The sequence below is a fragment of the Molossus molossus genome, unplaced genomic scaffold (genome assembly GCF_014108415.1).
Source record: "Molossus molossus isolate mMolMol1 unplaced genomic scaffold, mMolMol1.p scaffold_m16_p_22, whole genome shotgun sequence".
In the NCBI taxonomy this organism is placed as follows: Eukaryota; Metazoa; Chordata; class Mammalia; order Chiroptera; family Molossidae; genus Molossus; species Molossus molossus.
Genome location: NW_023425358.1, coordinates 6,887,171 through 6,903,293, shown reverse-complemented (window position 1 = coordinate 6,903,293; position 16,123 = coordinate 6,887,171).

Genomic DNA, 16,123 nt, shown 5'->3' with positions numbered 1-16,123 from the left:
TCACGGACCAGCACCTCCTGTCTCCCTCTTCACTGCAGGCCGACTGCATCACGGACCAGCACCTCCTGTCTCCCTCTTCACTGCAGGCTGGGCTGCATCATAGACCAGCACCTCCTGTCTCCCTCTTCACTGCAGGCTGGGCTGCATCACGGACCAGCACCTCCTGTCTCCCTCTTCACTGCAGGCTGGGGCCACATCATGGACCAGCATCCGCCCTTGGAGCAGTGTGTACAAGCACGGACATTGAGAACACTATCCATCTTGCTTGGCCTCCACAAACACAGATATGTGCTCCAGCCTCCACCAGGAGAACGACAATTTGAGATGAACATACCGCAGCTGAAAATGTTTCCTGTCTCTACTGGACATAAAGAGTGTTGGGACCTGAAGATCGGTCTATGCACCATGTACCCCTTGCACCAGCCAAATGCCAGCACGTGGCGTTTAATAAATATCCGTTGATGAAAGGAAGAATGGAATTATATATATAATTCCTGACTCTATTATCATCTCTTTCCTTGACATCCATGTCATTAAACCATCTGAACTATTTTTTTTTTTTTTTTTATCTCCCAGGCATATTTTTTATTTCTGAGATGTTTATGTTGTGCACATACTCACTAAATGATGACCAAATAGAAAATAAGTAAGGATAGGGATGCTTAAAGAATAAAGAGTAGCCCAAGGCTCAAAGATAAAATTAATTCCCACATTCAGTACAAGAAATGACACCTCGGAAATCGAAAACAGCTTTTAGAAAAATACAAATCATGGAGTCAAGAATACATCTTTTTTGCAGAAATTTTTTATGAATGTTTTATGAATGACAATTATTATATTAGATAATTCACCCAGAAATGTCAACATAATTAGGGACATACTTATTAATAACCTATGCATCTTGGCTCCGTATGCATCCCGAAGTAAAACACTGAAAAACAAGTTCTGACTGTGGCCAGCCTAACGGGGTTGACAAATACAGTGACAGCAGAGGACAGTAACCGGCGGCGGTGATGCTGACTGTGTCCTGGTGGCAGCTGAGCCCATGGCTTGAAGATCTCACTGTTCTCAGGAATTTCCCACTGCACTCCCTGCGTGGCTGTTGAAACCCCACCTCTTCCCTTCCCTCTCACAGGGGACCCCACTTTTTGCTACTAAGAGTAAATCCGTCTGAGGTGAGCTCTTTGCATCCACGCTCCTCTGTCCGCTCCTCCTTTTCCTCCCTTGCTCTTGGCTCTTCCTTCCGGATCCCCCAGGTCCTTTCCCACTCGTACATCTTCAACCTTTTCCACTCTTCTTTACCTCTGGCTGCAAATATGCTCTAGTCTCACTTGAATATATATATTTTACCTCCGTCTTAATAAAAGGGTATTAATGTCTTTCCCCATGCCCATCCGCTCATTAAGCCCTAGCACAATGACATATAAAAATCTTTAAAATCCATGAGGACTTCCTAATGATCAAATCTACAGACCTTGTGTCATTCCCATTTTTCTTAATATTAACAAGTGTCTGACACTGTTGATCATTCTGGGTTTTTTTGGAAGTGCTCTTTGGCCATGATAGCAAGGCATTTGACCACCCAAACTATTGGGTTTTAATTTTTTTAAAATATTTTCTAACAGGTCTCCCTCTTATCCCTATTCTTCCTCAGTAATTTTAGCTATCAGCCGACCTTTGAATGACCTCATCCACTTGAATGGCTCCATTTAGTTCCTGCAGAAGACTTCCAAATCTCTCTCAAGCTTCTAACATATTTCCGATTGTTTATGTCTGTCTATCTATCTATCTATCTATCTATCTATCTATCTATCTATCTACTTATCTCTCATCTATTGATGTCCTATAAGTATTTTATATTTACCTACTCTTACTTTAGCAACAAACTCTATTTCCTGACACACTTAGTTGTATTGTAACATACATAAGAGCCCTCATTTCCCTCTAGACCAAGCCACACAGACTCAAAACCTTGTTACAGGGGGACCTCGGCTCTTGAACTTAATTCTTTCCGGAAGGCTGTTCGAGAAGCAATTTGTTTCAAACCAAATCATTTTTGTCCATTAGAAATAATGGAAATTGCATTAATCTGTTCTAGACCCCAGAATGATTTCCTATTTTAACCTTTCTTACATATAGTACGTCTAATGTGCTGTTTAACCTGTAAATAAACACTTCTTTTCTTAAATTTATCGAACTAGTCCCTACTAGCCTTTCAGTACTCTTTGCAGGGGTGTCTTTCAGGGTGTCAGGAGGTCAGTACATGGCGTGTTCACTTCCTCACGTATCACTGCCTCTGAAATGCTGTCGCTGGCTGACTGCTTTTCATGTGTCCAAATCAAGCACAGTCTATCCACCTCGTCAGTTGCTGGAGATTGTGGTTCGTGAGCACTTTCTCGCCCTGGGCAACATTAGCACTCTTGATGGCCTCTTTCTGTTTCAGAATCGTGCTAATCACCGACTTCACCGGCAACAAAAGCATTTATCTTCTGTGTGTTGCCTGAGAGACGCTCTTTGTCATGCTGAGGTGTCAACTTAAAAGTATTGTCAGGTGGAAAACCGAAGTTAGGTTCCACAACCGACACATTTTTTCCATGAACAACTTAGTCGAGAACAAAATTGTTCCAGGTGGTAGATGTTCGAGAAGCAAGGTTTGACAGTACTTAATTCACCAAGAACCCCTCCCTATCCTTGTCTGACTCCTCAACTTCAAATACTCATCAAGTCTGACTTTAACCTAGTACCCAACCCTAACCACACCTGCTCGGATGCAATCGATCTGGTCCTCTGTTCAAAAGTTCTTGTTTACTTAATAGTTTGTCTTCCTGGAAGAAACAAAACGTGCTGATTGATCAACATGAGTAATTTACTGTCATACATTTTATTGAAAATAAAACATGTCTTTTTTGCTGATATAAAAAGAGAAACCAAGTCTTTTATGTAGTCATTTTTTGCATTAATTTAGACATGTAGGTCACTTCTAGATAAAGTTGTAATAGCATGCAAAAAAGATACTACAACATAAATGTTGCTGACTAGCTCTTTGAGCTTGGGAAGTGACCTATTTATACTTCCCTCAGATCCCTCTCCTTCGGGTTTTGTGGGGCCAGAGAAAAGGGGTGTGCCGAGCACAGGGCGGTGGGAAGGCTGAGAGCAAATTGGATCATTCCTTCCAGTGTCATCATACAAGCATCTGAGGCCCTACTATTGTCGAGACCTTCAATATAATTACTTTATTTGATTCCATCAGAACCCTGTAAGGTCCCTATTTTATAGGTGGGAAAATGAAGTTACGAGAGATAAGTGACTAAGTTTACTTAGCTAGTATATAGGAGGCGTGGGATTCCATCGTAATCTTAACAATAGCTTCATGGTTGTTTTGGAAATTCCACGGAAGCCAGTTAAAATGTTGTGGTTCTAAAAGTGTGATTTTATGGGCTTGTAACTCTGGAGGAGGCCACATATCTTGGCCTTCATATAGACTGTTCCATGTGGTCACACCCAGCATCCACCGTGACATCCTTCCCACCTGGCTGAACATCAGTCTTAGTGCGCTTGGCACGGAAAGCACCAAGGCCGCCACGGAAGGCACCAAGGACTCCACGGAAGGCACCAAGGACTCCACGGAAGGCACCAAGGCCGCCACGGAAGGCACCAAGGCCACCAGCTCAGAGACGGAAGCAGTGCCTGCCAATGTCCACTTTGGGTCCCTATGAAAATTAATACAAAGACAGGAGGAAAGGAAGAAAATGTGCGAGACTAGTTTTTCATTGTTTGTCCTTTATAATAGTATTTAATGAATCCAATCCTTTATAGATACACAAGAGTGAAAAACAATATAAATAAAATAATACTACATATGCGGAGACCAGCAAGTATTTGACTAGTATTTCTCATGGTCCGCTTGGACTTATATTCCCCTGATGGTGTGTTCCCAGGAGGAATTTCCTGTCCTGAAGGACATCCCAATGGGGTGTGTGCGTGTGTGCGTGTGTGCGTGTGTGTGTCTTTGTGTTGTGGAGTGTCGAGGGGGATTGAGAGAGGAGGCTGTACTTCTGGGTATGTGGGCTTCCTTTTGAGGACATTAGGAAGCCCAATTTTAGCTATAGAGCCAAGATACATTTTCTAATTTAACACTAATTGTAATAAACTTATTATTATTATTATTTTGTCTGTTTCTTAAAAAAGAAAACTGACTATCATCTTGTCAATTGATTTCAAATTCAGTGCTGAGACATGAAGGGGCATGTTAACTCTAATGTCCTGCATGCAGCACTCATGGAAATTACATTAGGTCTCTGTCATCTTCATTTCACCCGTAAGGAAATGGAGGCCTACAGCTTTAAGTGACTCACCCACTTTCACTTTCCTAGTGCGGAGTAGAGGGGGAACTAACACCGGGGTCTGCCCCACTGCAAAGCCTGCGTGCCCACCCACGGATCCCAGTGCTGGAGCGAACCCTGGCTGACCTCACAGAACCAAGGTCTTGTGTTCCTCACCAGCCATGGACAGCTCAGGGCTCATAGGGGGACCTGACGTGGGAACCCCAGCAATGCAAACCTGAGCCCACATCCTGGGACAATAAACAAGGACGTCTTCCTCCTGAAATTCATTCACACAGAGAATTTGACATGTCAGGAATCCCCCATATCTCAAGTAGGCATCACGTTAAGGCTAAAAATGCCCAATGCTCCGACCCACTCAAAACAGGTCACCTCCTTTTCAGGTCTAAATTCTTGCCACAGAAGCCGGGTGCTGCTCTCCTCCGGCAGAGGTGCGGCCAGAGCTCAGCCGCTAGGAGCCCTCCCAAGCAATCACTGGCAGCTTAGCACAACCAGCGCACAATCCAGCATTAATTTCCTGTCTTCCAGTCTGAGGGCTCCTGATAAGCAGGTGTCTGGCTAAGCAGCCGAAGGAGAAGGGAGCTCTGGTCCTAGCAAACTCTACCTAGTTTCTCCGCCCAGCATTGTCCCTCCAGCTGCTGCTGCCCGGAATGAAGGATGGGTCCTGGAGCGGTGTTGAAATGAAAGGCCCCCTTCCTCCCCATCACCCATCTATCTGTCCCAACTGTACCCACTTTCGGCTGCTGCCTGTCAACCTGGCCATACACTTCAACAATCTCCATCATTTGTGAAAAATGTCTTTCCACGGCAGGCAGAAAAGTAAAAATCTCCCCATTTCGTGATGTCCCTTTCTCAAGCAAAGAAATGGAAAACAACTCTGCTCATAATGAATTTGTTTTAAATGTGCATTTTCAAAATTGTCATTTTCTCTCAAAACTTGGTAGGGAAGCTGAAGTTATTCATGTAATCCTGGTGCACAATGAGTTAATTGCTTGTTTTGGAGGAAATAGTCGTGTGGACGTTATCTGTGCCTCTCTCTCTATCCTTCAATCTAGATACAAATAAAGAAGGAGGACTAACAGGGAGAGACTAGAATAAGAAGTGGGAGCTGATAGGGTATAAATATTTATTGAACCTTAACAATTGAAGTGTGTATCCACACTGAGACTGCAGGGTAAATACGAACCGGCTCTCTTTGCAAGAGTTTATGCTCATCAGACAAAAGAGTTACACCTTCTATTTGCATATGAAACACTGTATATGTTTCATTGTATCTTTCCATTTATTTAATTAAGCCTTGTGAATAAATTTCGTCTTTTTAACAGCCTGCCCCTTTCTCTTCTTAAAAATAGCATGTTTAGAACTTTGCATACATAATCCTAGAAGTATCCATGGCAGTGATTTAAGAATATAAACATTATCTGATGTTGGGGTAGAAAAAAGCACTGAGCAGGAACTGGTCTGAAGAATCTTTCCAGGTGGGAAAGGAGCAGTCGTTTCAATGAACTAACAGACCTTCTGTTACCTTAGCTAAAATATCGATTACCAGATGGCTTTGGAGGAGCACTTCATTAAAGAAGTCTACTTTGATTTCCCCTCCCACTACCTTCAAGACAAAATTAAATCCCCTAGCATTTAGGCATATACTGTATAGAGAGCAACAGTTAACATTTGCTCTCTTGACCAACAATGGTTTGAGGTTCCAAGTCGGAATAATTGCGTTCTCTGTGTCTTGCATTTAGTAGGTGGCCCATGGTTTTTCCGAAAGTAGGGAGGGGTACAATAAGGATCGCAGTGCACATGGGAGACTGGTTTTTTGGGGACAGTTGTTACCTTAGTTGCATGAAAACAATGAGGCCTCTTAAATCATTTATGATTCACTCTGTCTGCCAGGGATATGGTGCTGAAAGGGGTAAGTATTTCAAGAAAGTAAAGACTTCATGAGATTTTGGATCCGCTAGTAATCAGAATGGCAACTGGCGGAAAAAGCAGGTTTTCCCCAAGAGCAAGGAGGGAGCAGTGGTCAGGTGCTGCCCCTGGGAAATTCCACTCAGTTCCAAAACATCTTGGGGACTGTTTTATTTGTTGATTAGACCAGCCTCATCGCTAAAGAGTTTCTACAGATGCACTTAGACCAATTGTCTGAAAAAGAAAACGTCCACTGTGGTCTGATCTGTCCTGCAGACTGTCCTTCACTGAGCTCACCCCTCTGTCTGCAGGCACCTTGCAGAGAGCTCGGGACACCTGAAGGCCTGCACGGAGGGACCCGCGTGGGTGCATTCCATGTGTCATCATTGCAGTCAGCATCCGCACTGTTCTTGGGACCAGATGGCTCTGTCCTTTAGTATAGGTCAAAGGGCAGTGCTGAGTGCCAGAACTCATGGCAGCTCCACCCAGCACGTCCTAAAATACAAGTGGGAGAACAAACCCACCTCTAAACGAGGCTCATTCTGCTGGTTTGGGACAGGGCTGTGACCACGGCTCCATGCCTTAGGGTGTTCATTTTCTCATCTGAGCTCAGCTCTAAATACCTGTGTGCCTTGGGAAAAGTTGCCAGCTTTGCAGAGATTTTTTTTTTCTTTAATTATCTCTAAAATGAGGACTTCCAACATCCAAAAGTTGAATCCAAAAAACCTTCTCACTTCTTTACCTCCTGCCATCAACAATCAGTGAAGTTCTTTTATCACAGTGGAGGATCACTGGAAATATTAACAAAAGAGGTCAATATGTTGAGCTGCGTGGCCTTTTCTGGTTCTGAGAATATGCACGTCTTCATGTTGTTACACTGAGAAAAACCTGGTCTGTGCCAATCCCCATCAAATGGCAGGGGAGGCAAGGCGGGAGGAGGAACCCCAAACAAAACCTGCGATCCGGGTCTTTCAAATGGCACGCTCATTATGCCTGTGTCCTGACAGACCGAGTGAGAGCGAGCCTTATCAGAGGCCCTTCTGGCCGTCGAAGCTCACACACAGAGCTGTGTGTCACAAGGATCACAGCAGGTCTTGGCAACAGACACTGCAAATGTCAGAAAGCAAAAGGAGCATTTGGAGATGTCATTGAGGCTGGGAGAGCAGTTGTGATGTTTGCAATACAAACAAAACAATAAACTGCCGAGGAAATTGGCTCGCGTGATTAGCAAGATGGAAATGATGTAAAGGAGGAAGAGAGAGACAACAAAAGCAGAATTAAGGCAAGAAAAACGTCAGACCTCTTTGTTTTCAAGAGACACTGGATTCTGGCCGGTTTGGCTCAGCGACTAGGACATTGGCCTGAGGACCAAAGAGTCGCAGGTTCGATTTCAGTCAAGGGCATGTACCATGGTTTTGGTTTGACCCCTGTTTGGGGTCGTGTGGGAGGCAACCAATCAATGTGTCTCTCTCACATCAGTATTTCTCTCTCCCTCACTTCCTCGCTCCCTCCTTTCCTCCCTCCCACTCTATCTGAAAATCAATGGAAAAATATCCTCCGGTGAGGATTAGGAAAAAACCAAAGAGACACCAGGGCACTAGAAATCTGGTTCCGTTCACTCAAGTACGTTTTGTTCACTACCGGTACTGCGCTGGGCTCTGTGCAGGCGTGGACGGCGCACGTTTAAATCAGGGCTAACACTGCAGCAGGAGGCCGGCAGCTTTAGATGGAACGTGGTCACACTCCAGTTGTGGTGTGTTTTTTTAATCCTCACCCGAAGACATTTTTGTATTTATCCCCAGATAGAGCAGGAGGGAGAGAGGGAGGAAGAGAGAGAGAGAAACATTGATGTGAGAGAGACACATCGACTGGTTGCCATCTACATGACCCCAGCCGGGGCCAGGGACAAATTGCAACCGAGGTACGTGTCCTTAGCGGGAACCAAACCTGGGTCTCTCTGGTTGGCAGGTTGACGCTCTAACCACTGAGCCAAACTGGCCAGGGCTCAAACTGTGGTTTTAATTATGATTTTGGGAAGTGACAAAGACCAAAGAGCTTCCGTTTCATCATATCTCAAGTAAGGCTTTTTAGATTTAAATGAGATATTGCAAGTGAAATGTGTAGCACGTTGCAGGCAGTCACCAAAGACAAGCAGGAGACAAGGTCCTGCTGGAGGAGAGCCCGCAGTCTGTGCGAAGAGGGAGCGGTCACCGACCATGCGGCATGGGGTCGATGCACAAAGAAAGGGCGGTGGAAGGTGAGGACTACCCAGAGGAGTGAGAAACCCCACAGGAAGTGAGCTAGGACCGAGTTCCAGGTGGGAATCCAGGAAACAGAAGAGCATGTTCGACAGGACAGAGGCAAGCCGAGCCAGTGCACTTGTCCGACCGAGGTGCTCACGGCTGAGCCGAGGCCGTGTGGGGAGGAAGACAACAGTGGGCAGACGCGGGCAAGGCTGGAAGGCTCCCCATGCCAGGTTGTTACGCGGGCGTGCACACGGGATGAGCGTCCACACCTCTGGAGTGACCTTAGAAACGCTACTCGGCTGGTGTTTTGGGGGAAAAACTCGAGGGAGGGCCAGGCTGAAATAAGAGCTCGGGTCCTGCCCCACGGGTCTGTCCCAGTCGCTGTCAGCTATCGTGGTGCTTATTCAGAACAGCGCCAGAGTCAAGGAAGGGATCGTGACAGAGAGAATAGAGAGGACCGTCACCTCGAAGGAACAGTCTCCAGCAGCTGGTGAGAGGGAAGTGCTCAGATCCGATCCATTTATAATAGCACTTTGTATTGATATAGCTTTAGTTGTCTAATTATTTTGAAATAATTTATGAACGTTCTAAAACCCTCCCTTAAAAGGTATGCAATTTGCTATTTCCGTAATCTCTCTGAAGGAAGGTGAGCGTGTGGCGTGTTGAGCTCCCGCGTTCTGTAGGGCCCGGGCCTTCCGCGAGTCTGCAGTCCGAAGCAGCGCCGGACCCCACAGCGCCCCCTGGGGGAGTTGAGGACTCGCCGAGGAGTGGTGCATGGAGCAGGTTGAAGGATAGCTTCGGCTCAGAACAGTGCAAATGGCACAGAAAACGTACTAGACGAGCAAACGGATGCCGAGGCTCCGTGAGGACTTACAGCTGAGGGGAGAGAGGAAGGAACGGCTAGGAAGGGGCAGCTTCCCTGAGGGCAGAGCACAGGAAGGGCTGGTGGCTCAGCTGCTTGGGGGACAAGAGCCGCCCTCTGCCCCACCCCGACCTGCTTTCTGAATTCATTCCCCAGTACAGCTGGAAAAGCATAGCAGCTGATGAAGTTCTTAGGACCAGAAATGACACTCAAGACAAACTCAATTTCATTTGGGTTTTTTCCTTATTCTTTTCTGAATATTGCCTATTTTGTCCACAAGCGGAACGAAGAAACGTGTTTTAATGTGCGGATCTGTGGCTGATCCTGGCTTTGGTGCTGACGTGCTCTCAGTGGGATTCGCTTGCCCATCGGTGAAACTGGGGCCTGACTACCCTCTCGCTAACCTCAGGGTACTGAGATGAATGCATTTGTACGTGAAATGGACACCAAGTGAAAAAGGGACCCTTTCCATTCTGAAACAGGTACATGAAACTGTGCTGGATGGTTCTGGATACATGACAGCTCTATTATGAGCCGGCCAGTGACCACTGGTTGGCTCCCCTCTGCCGCCGGCTCTGTGCTCAGCAAGGCCAGGCGCGTCCCACGTGAGACGTGTCCTAACGAGAACACCGATCTCATCTCCACGCTCCGCAGAAAGCAGGAGGCTGGCTCCGAGGACGAGAGAAAAGACACACCGAGAGAGCGACTGACCCTGGCTTTCACACTGCAGACCAGCACTCGCTAACAGAAATGTAATTTGAGCCACAAATATACATTTTGGGCTACACATGTAATTTTAAATGAAGCCATATTGTAAAATGTAAAAAAAAAAAAAAAAAAAAAGATAAGGAGTAATATTTTAACATCTTAAATTCAACATATTTAAAACACTGTTATTTCAACACACGCACTAGCTGCATTTCAAGTGTCAGGAGCCTCATGGGGCTAGTGGCCACCATGCTTGACAGAAGAACTATAAATATTGATTAGTTTCCTTGGTCAGAATGTTGAGTATAAAAGAAAATACCAACAAATAAATGAACAAAATTGGGTGTGAACATTCCTAGGGGTATGCAGACTATGCCAAGGCAACACAGAAACGGAACCAACAACTTGGTAGAGTAGGAACGTTTTCCTGAGGGACAGACGCCTGACATAGACCTTTCCGGGTCAGCAGGAAGTGGCCACGGGAAAAAGGAGAAGGCAGAGGGTCAGCAGGAGACACAGCAGGAGACACAGCAGGAGACAGCCAGCAGGGAACTCTCCGGGTGTGTATGGGGGTGGCCGAGACAGAAGACGGGAGAAGAAAGACACCCTCAGATCCAAGGCTCTTCTGGGATCCTGCGTGAGGAGCCAGTGGGAGGGGAGCCCCGTGACCCTGCTGGCTTCTGGGCCCCACCATGAACGGCAGGGCCTTCAGGACAGGCGTGTAGCACGGTTTTCTTGTCCTGCCTGACGTCTGGGGAAAGAAAGCCGTGTGCTGTTTTCCAGTTTACTTCTCTCTCAGTCCATGCTGGGCATTTTATCGGACATCGTGATAGGAGTGCAGCCGCCGGCAGTACATGGAGGGGTTAAGGATGTGAACCACTTGGGGTGCTTCTCTCTTCGAACTCCCTCCTTTCGCAGGCTGTCGGGCACCCAAGGAAGAGCCCCGAGAGGCTTCGCTGGGCAGGTGCTGGCCCTTTCTGGAGACCGGAGAGGCTCCCCTGAGCTGAAGACAGCCTGCTGGGAGCTACTCCACAGGACGGGGCCCGCGGTCGGGGGCCTGGCGGACCCTAAGGAGGTGGTCAGGCTTAAAGTCGCCCAGTGTGTATTATATTCAAGTGGTCATTTCCTCTCAGGGGCTAAAAAGAAGAGCCCTGCCCCTGGCCGGTTTGGCTCGGCGGTTAGAGCGTCAGCCTGTGGTCCAGAGAGACCCGGGTTCGGTTCCCGCTAAGGGCACGTACCTCAGTTGCAGTTTGTCCCCGGCCCTGATTGGGTCGTGTAGGTGGCAGCCACTTGATGTGTCCCTTTCACGTCGATGTTTCTCTCTCTTTCTCCTTTCCACTCTATCTGAACAACAACAACAACAACAAAAAATGGAAAAATGTCCTTGGGTAAGGATAAAAAAGGAAAAAGAGCCCTGGCCTGCCTGGCTGGGGCGGTGCGGTGCTGTCCCATGCATCAGGGGTTACAGGTTTGAGTCTCCGGTCAGGGCACATGCCTGGGTGTGGGCTCAATTCCAGCAGGAGGTGGTGGTGGGGGGGGGCAGCTGATCTATGCTTTGCTCCCACATTGATCTCTCTCTCTCTCTGTCCCTCTCTGAAAATCAATTTAAAAAAGAGAATTTGTTCTTTAAAGAGAGAGAGAAAGAAAAAAGAAGAATGGGGGCAGACTCAACTGTACAAAAAAGAAAGGTGGGCACACTCAGCTGTAAGCTGAGAGGGCTGCAGCCCCTGCAGAGGGACCCCCACATCCATGGTCCTCAACCCCGGCAGCATGCTGAAACCATCTGGGCACTTGCAAGACATACGGATGCCTAGGCTACCCCAGACCAATTAAATTAGAATCCGTCCAGAAAAGCCCTGAGAGCCGCTGTTTCTGTGTTTGATTTTCCAGACCTCCCAGGGGTCCTCACGCGCAGTGGGAGTGGAGACCCCTGCTGGAGACCGTCAGTGCAGCTCACAGGAGGCAGAAACCTTCAAGGGCAAAGACTCGTCGAAACTGAGAGCGTATGTCTGCCTGGCCTTGTCCCTTAAGCTATGCTCTTGGAAAATTTGAGGGTGATGATGAAAGGTAAGAGGAGATAGCCTTTGGATGTCCTGAACGTAGAGGACTCAGCTAAATGTCATCCCACAGCCAACACCAGCTGGACCCATCACGGCTCACTTGGTTCTTGTTGAACTCTTTTTTTTTGGTACGTGCCCCTAGCGGGAACCAAACCCGGGACCCGGGACTCTCTGGTCTGCAAGCTGATGCTCCAGCCGCGGAGCCAAACCGGCTGGGGCTCTTGTTGAACTCTTTTTTTTTTTTTATCCTCACTCGAGGACATTTTTCCACCTTTTGTACAGATAGAGTGGAAGGGAGAGAGAGAAACATCGACGTGAAAGGGACACATCGAGTGGCTGCCACCCGCACGACCAACCAGGGCCGGGGACAAACTGCAACCGGAGTATGTGCCCTTAGTGGGAACCGAACCCGGGTCTCTCCGGACCGCAGGCCGATGCTCTAACCTCTTTGCCAAACCAGCTGGGGCTCTTGTTGAACTCTTAAAAAGAAAAGAACCACAGACGCGTGGGGAACGCATTGGAAGCACTGGGAGGCAGGTAGGACACCTCTGCAGTAATTTGGATGAGAAGAGCAATGAGAGCCAGACCCCAGCAGGCGTGGCGTTTGCTGCAGTTGAAATGAAGCATGCCAGACAGGTAGTGCGTCGGGTCAATACGTTTGTTTTCGTTTTGGATGATAAATACCGATTTAGAAAACTTTCACATGCGAAATGGGACAAGTACTATGGCTCCAGATTTTCTATCCTTTATATTTTATAGTAATTTAATTCAATTTTAAATGCTAATATTTATTTATGTATTTTTGCCATCAGTTCAACCTTAGGTTCCTGAGTCCCAGTTTTAAAAAGTGAACCCGAGATAGTTATGCTGAACGGACTTGACTGAGGTCACACAGTTGATAGGTAAGGCTGGATAAGACTCTATATTCTTATTTCCTGTTTCTTGGTCATTCCCATCTTCTAGGGCCCTCAAAAGCCTGCTCATAATTCTCACCCTCAAAAGACAACTGTCAAGAATGCTAGGTCCTCACGGGCTCTGGGGTTACCACCCACTCGCTTGCTGTGCCATTCTGACCAGGCCACCTAATCACTTGGAGGTGTGTGAGGCTCCCAGGAAGACGTGTGACCACAGGCAAACAGATAGCCTCCTTCCCAGGACGCCCACCTCCAGGACCTGCCCTCCCGAACCCGCTACGACCCTCTGCTCTCAGTATCTCCACTCACTTCACAGTGACAGAGGGGGGCACCTAGCACGGGGCCCCACACAGCAGCGCTGGGGAAGACCTGTGGACTGTGCATCGGAGGTCCTGCCTTTGCATCCACACTGCTTTGACCCTGGGGCTCACGCTCACTGGGGCTGCTCTGAAGACCCACAGCATCGATGTTCAAACTTTTCATCACAAGGCACACGTCAACTAATTACTAAAATTCTGAGGCAAAAAAAAGAAAGAAAGAATTTTGATTCATTCACACCAGATGGCTATTGTTGTGTTGGCTGTTGTCATTTTTTTATTTGACAATCAAAGGACAAAGAGGTCAGTGCTCCCAACTAAATAGTCAGGTATTGCATGTCTGACAAATTATTAGGGCACACTGGTTGACCATTGCTGATCTAGAGGGTCAGCCATCTAATGAGGGACAGCGAGAGCTGCATTCAATGAGAGTGGGCAAATGCTGGACTAGAGAGGTGACACTTGACGGACAATGATGCCTGTGACTCGGGCCACATGCTGGCCTGAACCTGAGCTCTGGGACGATTTTGACTGTAATAAATGAACAAGTAAAAACGAAAAATTCTAGTTCACTCTGCCTATGTGGACCACCAGGAAGAAAGAAGCTAGCTTCTTAGCAGGTACAGGGGATGACCGAGGCGGTGTGAAGGGAGGTCAGTGCAGAGCAGGAAGTAGACAGCGACCCCTGGGTGCACGAAGGACCAGCACCCCCAGCAGCTTCCCTCTGCCAGGCCCAGCAGACAGCAGCACAGACAACCAGGGGGCACCTGTGGCTGGTTTAGGACTGGAGGTGCCAAGAGATGTGACCACACAAATCAGAAGGATGGCAGGAAACAAGGGACAACCACAGGAGGCCAGAAAGCTCAGTGCCGAGTGCACAGACAGACTGCAATCGCTTGGCCTCCCGGAATCTGCAAGGCTTCTAGAGAGCTTCCACTCCCAGAGTGGGGGAGACAGAGCTTGAGAAAGGCTTGTCTCGACGATTATTGTGACTCCATTAAGCCCTGGGTGGTGAGGCCAGAGGAATGGAGTTTAAATCAAACAGCAGCTTACATGGTTGAAGGCACGCGAATATTAATGTCGCCAGTCCCTCTACTACAGGTATGTTTTTGGACCATGGGCCTGAAATGCTCGGGTATTTGGAGCAGTGGGAATATCTGGGCAAAGGTACTTCCCCAAGTTTTTAAAACCACATCTCATAAATAGTGGCCTACTTAGCTTGCCTACAGCACAGATATTACCTGTTCTACCGATAGGTCAATGTAATCGGCCAGAAGTGTGGGTTCAGATTCTGGCTCCGCCACTTGCTGGGTAAACTACCACCAGGCAAGTTGTCCGGTTTCGTTGTTGTTCTTTGTGTTTTTGTTCATAAACCTCTGTGAAGCTCCTTCTTCACCTACAGAAACACGATCGTGTATGATCACTAGATGATCTGGATGACGTATGCAGAGCTGAAGGCATGGCTGCTCCCAGCGCACATGCTCAGTGATGTCGGTGAGCCGTACTCCCTCCCGCCAGCCCACCTGCCCTGTCCAGCAGGCCCGCATGAGTGGTCTGGGTGATCGCTCTACCCCTCTCCCAGGCTGCCAGGGTGCTTCTGTGGGGTATCCCTAATGGGCATGGGCCCTGGCTTTCCCCTGAAAGCCAGCAGTTACTGTTCTCTTTGAAATGGCACCTGAGCCCGGCCGGTGTGGCTCAGTGGTTGAGTGTCGACCCTGCACCAAGAGGTCGCCTGTTCGATTCCAGGTCAGGGCACATGTCCAGGTTGTGGGCCCGGTCCCCGGTGGGGGGCATGCAGGAGGGGACCAATCAATGTTCTCTCTCATCGATGTTTCTATCTCTCTCTCCTTCTCCCTTCCCCTCTCCCTAAAATCAATAAAGGAAAAAAGTAAAAAGAAAAAAAAAAAGAAAGAAATGGCACCTTAAAGAATCACGGATGCCACCTGCTGTGTGAACAGGGCTGTGCTCCGTCTCACCTCTCAGCACCTCTGCCCTGAGGTGCCAGCAGGTGCAATGCAACCCTTTGGCCATGTTTTAGCTCCTTCTTATTTTTCTGGAAAATGGTGAGATCACAGAGGCTTAAATCACTTTAGAAGGGTTTTCCTTGCCTCTTCTGAACCCAGCTTCCCCGGGGCCACAGCACCTGAGCACAGATTAATGAAACACCAGATCGCAACATTTCACTCCCCACCGCTCTTATTGGGTGTTCACGGGGAAGTTTGGGGCTCTTCGGACACACACACACACACACACACACACACACACACACACCCTGTGGCCAGCTGGGTGCAAGAAGCCAGCTCGCTCGTGTGCGGTTTTGCAGTCTGTGAAGGCACAGTGGCAGATCACCCACGAGAATGGCCTCACAGTGTTACAAAGTATTTATTAGCCCCTCCTGGAGAGCAACATCACTATGGCCATCAGTGAAGCAAGGCAGGAGCTATGAAAATGTCATCTATCCCAAACAAGGTCCCCAGTCAAACAGAGCTCCGTGCTGGCTGGGCAGGCGGGGCCTCGGGGACCTACGGGTCCTTTCCATCTTCAAAAGAGGCCATTAAATGCTGGCACACTTTGGCTCACGGAAGTCTAAATCAAGAGGAAGGGGGAAAAGAAGAGAGCGCTTTTCTCCGAGAGCAATAATGCCATTTTCAGTTCCTAGAAAAGCTCATTGTGATATAGACATGATATTACTTTTTCCATTGTGGCTTCTCAGTTTTTTCTCAACACCCAGAAAGTCTCCTAGAGGTTCAAAATTGCCCATCCCC